Genomic DNA, 7,607 nt, shown 5'->3' on the forward strand with positions numbered 1-7,607 from the left:
AGGGGGAACAGAACACACCTCTGCTTGTATCAACAAGCACTGTCCTATGCAAATAGCTTGGCCCCTCCTTAGCCCTACAACTGTATTTGGAAACTTCTGGATTTTAGGCCATATTTGTTTGTTTGTTTTCTATTCACGAGGGAGCACCTTCCTTCCTCAGGGGATAAGATGCCCGTTTCAGGCAGCATAAGATGCAAACGTGATCCTTTCCAAAGACTTCCCTAAATAAGACTTTTCTGAACACTCCCCAGGGCCGGAATCCTATCCAAGGATCCATCCTCGAAGCCCCTCGTGCGTTCGGGGTTTTTTGTTGTTGTTGTTTTGTTTTGTTTTTTTTGCTCTCTGTGGCCCACGCATGTCTGAGTTGGGATTTGGGGCTCATGCTTGGCGGATAACCATCTTACATGTTCACGACTTCAAAAATTCTTTGCAGATTTCACAAATCAAAGGAAGGAGGGTAGGCGCTGTTTCGGTGGGGATTCCCTGTTGCTCCAAGGCAGGTCTGCAGAAGGACACTGCTGATGAACAAGGCAGCTGGACTCCTGTTGTTTTTTCCCCAGCGTCCGCTAAGAGAAGACAGGTCCTGCAGGGTCCGTGGCACCGGGAGGCTCTGGACCCAGGCATACAGCTTCTCTCTCCTTCTCATGGGAGCTGCTGGTTCTTTTTGTAGCCGAAGGAACAAATCCCTTAGGTGCTTTGTACACCGCCTGGGTTGAGCGCCTCCCAAGAAACCTACCTTTCTGCTGCCCTGAAACCAGGTCACTGTGTTTTTGGGTTTTGAGTCATTTGGGGGCTTTAAGGGGACCTGGGACTGTGTGTCTATGGAGCGTTCGTGAATTCCTGAACTCGTATTTTACAGTCTTCAACAGCAGCCTAGATATCACACGGAGATTGCAGAATTGCCTTAAAGGCAAAACATGACCCCCACGGAGAAGGGTCTGTTTACAGAGATTGCTCTGCAGGGGGAGGGCTCGGAAGATCCCAGGATTAGAATGTCCTTGAAGGATGATCTCCTTTGCAAGGCTGGCTCCTTGCTTGTAGCTCCAGAAATTATGGAGCCCTGGGTGAAGCTGTGTTGCTGGGTGACGACATGCCTGTCTTTTTCACAGTAATTCTCACGTGAATGTCTCTCCTTGTCCTTGCATACCTACCTGCATTTTCATACACAAAATAGGACTGTAATAAAAGGTACAAGTACATGAGAAAGAGTCCTATAATAGAGGCAATGCTTATATCCATCCGTCTATCATGTATCCATCCATCCATCCATCATCCATCCATCATACATCCATCCATCCACCTATCATATCTACCATCTATATCTATCGACCTATCTCTCCATCCATCCACCCAATTATCATCTATCTATCCATCCATCCACCCACCCACCCATCCATCTATCATCTATCCACCCACCCATCCACCATCTATCTATCCCTCTACCATATATCTATCCATCCATCCATCCACCCATCATCTATCTGTCCGTCCATCCATCCATCCATCCAACCATCCAACCATCCATCCATCAATCCAACCATCCTTCCAACTACCTATCCATCCCCTTATCCATCCATCCATCCAACCATCCAACCATCCATCCATCAATCCAACCATCCTTCCAACTACCTATCCATCCACTTATCCATCCATCCGTCCATCCATCCATCCACTTACCCATCCATCCATCCATCTATCCATCCATCCACCTGTCCACCTATACATTTATCTATCATCTATCTATCCATCCATCCATCATCTCTCTATCCATCATCTATCTATTGATGTATACATCTATCATCTATCAATCTTTTCATCCATCTACCTGTCATATCTACCCATCTATCATCTATCGATCAATCGATCCATCCATCTATCGATGGTATCTACCATCTATGTCTATCTATCCAACCATCCATCCATCTGTCCTCCCATCTATCATCTACCTGTCTACCCATCTACCTTCTAAGCACTTCTTCTATTGTCTACTCTTCTAGGAGTGTGTCACTGAATCTTGCATACAGGCTGTCTCCGTGCCATGATATCTCCAACTACAAATGCAACTAGCGATGGTCACCCTCCTCAGAGCTCTGTGTTGAGGCTTAAAGATGCAATATTTATAAGACACATTTAGACTGGAAGACAGAAGCTACTCTTGAAAGTTTGTGATAGAGTTTAAGATGAGGAAATGCACCTCAATGTATCCCTACTCTCTCTTTGCTGTTTTGAAAACCTAACTGGAGTCAGTGGAGAATTTTTTTAACCTTTTAATTTTTAAATTATCCTGGCAGAAAACATATTTGAGTTAATTAAGTCCCCTTAATCATATATGTGTGTTTGGTGGCAGTTGAGCTCCGATGAACTATCCCTTTGCTAAATAAGTATGTGCCAGCTGCCCTGGTAGGTTACGCTTACCTATAAAGATAATTGACAGACTTGAGTGGTGCCCCCACCATGGTACTTAATAAACATTTAATTATAATAATGAGTGCAGTCACTAGGAACTGTGACAGGAGCCTGGACACACAGGACCAGTGTCCCTAAATGCCAGAGCTGGAGAGACAACTTGTTTCCAGTAAGTAAAATACGTTAAGTTCATGTAATTCAATAGAAAATATGGGAAGTTAATGTAATTCCAGTTCAGCGTGCTTGAATTTTTAACGCTCAGCAAGGTGGAGAATGAAGGGTTGAGGGTAGATTACTTGTAATCTATCTCCCTTGCACTTTGTAGGATTTTATATAAATGGGATCAGGAGGTATCCTATACTGTTTTGTGTGACTTTTCTCACTCAGCATACTCAATTTGAAGATGCCTCAAGGTTGTTGACTGTATTATCAATAGTGTACTCCTTATGATTGCTGGGTGGTATTCCATTGGATTTGGGACATCCAGACTTGATTTATCCATTCACCTGTGAGCAGACACTTGCAAAATGTGGATTTTATGTGTTTAGGGTATTTATGTTATTCCTAGGAAGACAAATAAGTGGGCTAATCAAAGGTCATGGAGGTGGGTGACCTTTGCTTGGTAGTAAAATGACATAAAGTCTATACAAGTAAGTTTACATTAAAATCTTCCTTCCTTCCTTCCTTCTTTCCTTCCTTCCTTCCTTCCTTCCTTCCATCCTCTGTTTCTTTCTCTCTGCTATCTGTTATAATCCCTGAGTGGAATAATGCAGCTCGCACCATTACAGTGACTCAGTGAATACCAAAATATTGAAAATCACAAGCTGACACAGAGCATAACAGTTTTGATGATTTAGAAACCAGGTTTCTGGTCTCTGAATTTACTTCATAATGGTTGTCATTTAATGTTTTACTAGTGGACTTTTTCTTAGTGGAAAGCAAATAATGGAGAGATGGGTTTATCTCATCCAGCAGGAAGTGTGGGTTTATATGAACTGTTAGGAGGAAAAAAGAGTATGTTTGTAATAACAGATATTTAATTTTTTTCATGCTGTTGAGTATTCCCTTTTATACTTTATAATAATGATGTTGCAAGGGTCATTGAACAGGGGTGCTTGGGTGGCTCAATCAGTTAAGCATCTGCCTTCAACTCAGGACACAATCTCAGGGTCTGGGATTGAACCCTATGTCCAGCTTCCTGCTCAACAGGGAGTCTCCTTTTTCCTCTGCCCCTACCCCTCCTCCTTGCTCATGCTCTCTCTCGAGCTCTCTAATAAATAAATATTAAATAAATCTTTGAAAAAAGAGTCATTGAATATCAGTCAATTTGGAGGAAGTTTGGGGATATATGTGGATCTTTTTAGAAGTCTGTTAAGTGAAGAACCACAAGTCAACATATTAAATTCTTTCCAGCAGGAATTATTAAAATAAAGCAAGGAGAAAATTGCTACATTCAATTTTTATTCATATATTTAAATTGAGGGGAGGGAGAAAATCACAGAGATTGTATTCTAAATCAACAATACTGGATGACAAAATCAGAATCTTGCGTGATGAGTAAACAACATTTGAAATCATCCAAGAATGAGTTCCTACTGGTTCAGCGGAGCTGAGTGGAGCTCCACTCCACTCAGCGGAGCTCACCATGGAGACAGGATGATTTCATGCCCCAGGGGACACTTGGCAATGTGTGGAAATAATTGGGGTTGTTGTATCTAGGGAGGGGGTGCTCCTGGCACATGGTCCATGGAGACCAGAGATGCTGCTCCTCACCTGACAGTGTCCAGGGTGTCCCACCCCAGAGAACCATTCAGCTCCAGATGCCCACAGTGCCGTGATTGAGAGAACCCGACCTGGATTTGACCAATTTCCCAACTCTGCCTCTTCTCTGCTCTTGTGAAGGACACACATGGGAATTTCTGTCTTTAAGCATCTGCTCTGCTTTACCTACGTGGACTTGCCCAGCTGCAGATGTTGGTTCTGAACACACAGCAAAGAAAGGAAGGAGATGCTCAGTTGAAAATTATGACCAACTCTTTGCTCCATTTCAAGTATGTCAGGCTGAATTTTGCCCAGTTCTGCCTGGGTGGCAATCATGTCTTTGAGTCGCTCGCCTACACATGGATTACCCCCGTGAATATAACGCACTGGTGCTCCACTGGGCATCAAGCCACCATCATGGGTCCACTCTGTAAGCCAACTGTGGCTTTGGTTCTATAATTGCGTGATTTTCCAGGTGTGTAAGGGAAAGAAGGAACTTTTTGGAAAAACATACAGGCACTTCCGAGACTGGTCTCAGTGGCTAGAAGATTTTTGTTAGTGAATATTAATAGGGAGAATGTTTTAATTAGTGGAGAGGCTGCATTTGGCTTTATTAGTTGGCCCTAAGCTATACCCTAACCCCTAGAGCCCCCTGGATCCACAGAAGAGTGGGAGTAATCATAGTATTACTGTCCTTCCTCCAAAGCTTAAGGAGATAACATCCAGGTAGCATCGTGGTGTCCTTGGATGAAAGGTCCCATAAAAGTAATTACTGTTTTGATTTCAGCTGCGGTTGAGGAATGCCTCCCAGAATTATACAGCTTTATGATCAAAGAACCCCAAAAGACCAGTGAGTGCATCTTCCTTACTTTAAAGGAGATAGCATAGATTTCTGCACCAGGAGTATATTTATCCCTTCCTCTTCAGCCTGATTTCAGATGGCTTCCTCCTGATTCTGTGGAAAAGCGAGGTTGCAATCAACACCCTTACCCCTACCTTTTGCCTGCTGTCTCCGGAGTGAGAAGAATGGCACACCATGGTGGGCCATTGCTTATGATTTCTTAAAAATTTGATATTTAGTGGCAGCATCCCCTCACAAAACTTTCACTGGCTGAGCATGCAGGTAATTTTCTTGGAATCTTTCTTAAAAGTGTATTTGTTTCCTGGGGCTACTGTAACAAATGACCGCAGACTGAGGGCTTACAGCAACATAAGTGTAACCTCACCCAGTTCTGGAGACCAGACTCTGAGATCCAGGTGAGGAAGGGCTGCTGAGATCCAGGCGGGGCAGGGCGGTGCTCCCTCCCGAACTTCCATGGGAGGGTCCTTCCTGCCTCCTTCAGTTTCTGGGGCTCCAGGCGTCCCTGGGTTTATGGCCACACCCTTCCCATCTCTGGCTTTGTCCTCACATGGCTTCTCCTCTGTGTTTGTTTCTCCTCTTCTGTCTCTTATAAGGACATCTTGCTTGGATTTAGGGCCACCCTCATCCTCAATGGTGTCATCTCCAGATCCTTTACTTCATCACACCCAGAAATACCCTATTTGCATATAAAGCACCATCTCCAGTTTCTTCCATGTAACTACCTGATAACCTCTCTCTCACTTAAGTGTCCATGACTGATATGTTTTGCTATTTCTGGGTCATTGGGAGGTAACCTCTAAAGGTGAAAACATGAAAATCAGGAATTTTAAAGACTTTTTTTCCAGCTTTGTGGAGATGGAATTGACACAGAACACTGTAAATTTAAGATGTACAATGTGATGATTTGCTGTCAGTATGTATTACAAAGCGATTACCAAAAATAGGCTAGCTAACACATCAGTCACTCACATAGTTGCATTTTCCCCCCATCATTTTGGAAGGTCCATATCACAAACCAAGAGCACTGGTTTTGGGGTTTTGCTTCATTTTGATTTGGTTTTTGACTCTCATTCTCCCTATGAAAGAATATAGTCCACGCACATCTGCATTTGCATTTTTATCCATTTGAGGATGTAATTCTTTTGTTGGCTAATGTATTTCTTGCTTTTTCAGTTAATAACACGACCTTATAGAATAGTATTTTGAACAGCGCTTCTTGATTAGGTCCATAACTTTGGACATCTCTTCAAAGATAGCTGGGAAATAAAACCAATTTGGAAAACCACATTGATCTATAATACCAGTCTCTTGCATTTGTCCATCTCCAGAAGCCCAAATATGCATCACCTGTTTCCCCACCTTTAAAAACCTCCTCTGTCAAAATCTGGGTGTGGGGGGAGGAAGTGGAGAAATGGGTTGTGCAGAACGGTGTAGAGGAGCTTCCTGGGTAGACATGTTCTTCTTGATTTGATACGTATAATTCTTTGAGACAGTAGGAGCTCTGCTTAACTCTGATTTCCTTCTATTTTATAAATAGCTTTTATTTCTTGTTGGTTAGAAAGATCTTTGCACAGGTGACTAGGACCAGCCATGGTGAGTTTCCCAATCTTGGGTTGGAGAGATACGTTCTTAGGAAATGAGGTAGATATGGCTACAATTGGTAAATTAAAAAAAAAAAAACACCATTCTTGCATCTTTCATGCAACCCTTGAGAAATACTCGATGTCTTCAGTGAGCATGTACGAGAAATGTATTTTGGAAACTACTAGAAATTTACAGGAACGCCGTATAATGTGTGAGGCAATGGGACTGGAGAGAGGAAACATTAGTATGGCTTTTTGGGAGGTCACCATGGAAACAAGTTGAATACACAAGTATTGATGGGGGTTCTGTGGGGCAGAGGCAATGGGAGGGTTGGCTTCACCAAGTGGCCCAGGAGAATCATCCCACCCAAGAGTCTTCCTGGAGGTCTAAGATGACAAGGGAGCCCTGGGAATTGGACACACACACACACACACACACACACACACACATGATTATAGGGAAGAGACCTTCTGAATGCCACATCTGCAATTTACCAGCCTTTGTGAAAGTGTTCTAAGCTCTATGACCCCAGCTGCCTCTCCCATAAAACAAAAGAAGTGTCATGAAGCCTTCGAGGCAAGCAGGGTGAGGTATTTTAAGGATCCAAAGGGAACATTGGAGATGCCTTGGGGATGAAAAAGCCCTATAAACTCTAGGGTGGTGTCATTAATCGTTATATACCATTTGCCTTGTGGGGAGGTTCCTCAGCCTACCAAGTATCACCAACTTAGAGCCATTTGGGGATCTTCTGCGGGGAGAACACAGGACTCTACCACTCTTTGGACTCTTATAAAAGGGTCATAATTATAGGTGCTAACGTGCCTTCTTGCACTCAAAGAGTTGGGCCAACATCGCCATACATCCATAGTGTTCATCACTGTGTTTTTTTAAGGTAGACATTGCTGTGCAACCCACATCATGTGTTGGAAATCTGCCATGACATCTACCCAGAAATGACTGGGTTGTGTTCTTTGTCAGATTCTCTCTGGGCGAA

Source organism: Martes martes, assembly GCF_963455335.1.
Source record: "Martes martes genome assembly, chromosome: X".
NCBI lineage: Eukaryota > Metazoa > Chordata > Mammalia > Carnivora > Mustelidae > Martes > Martes martes.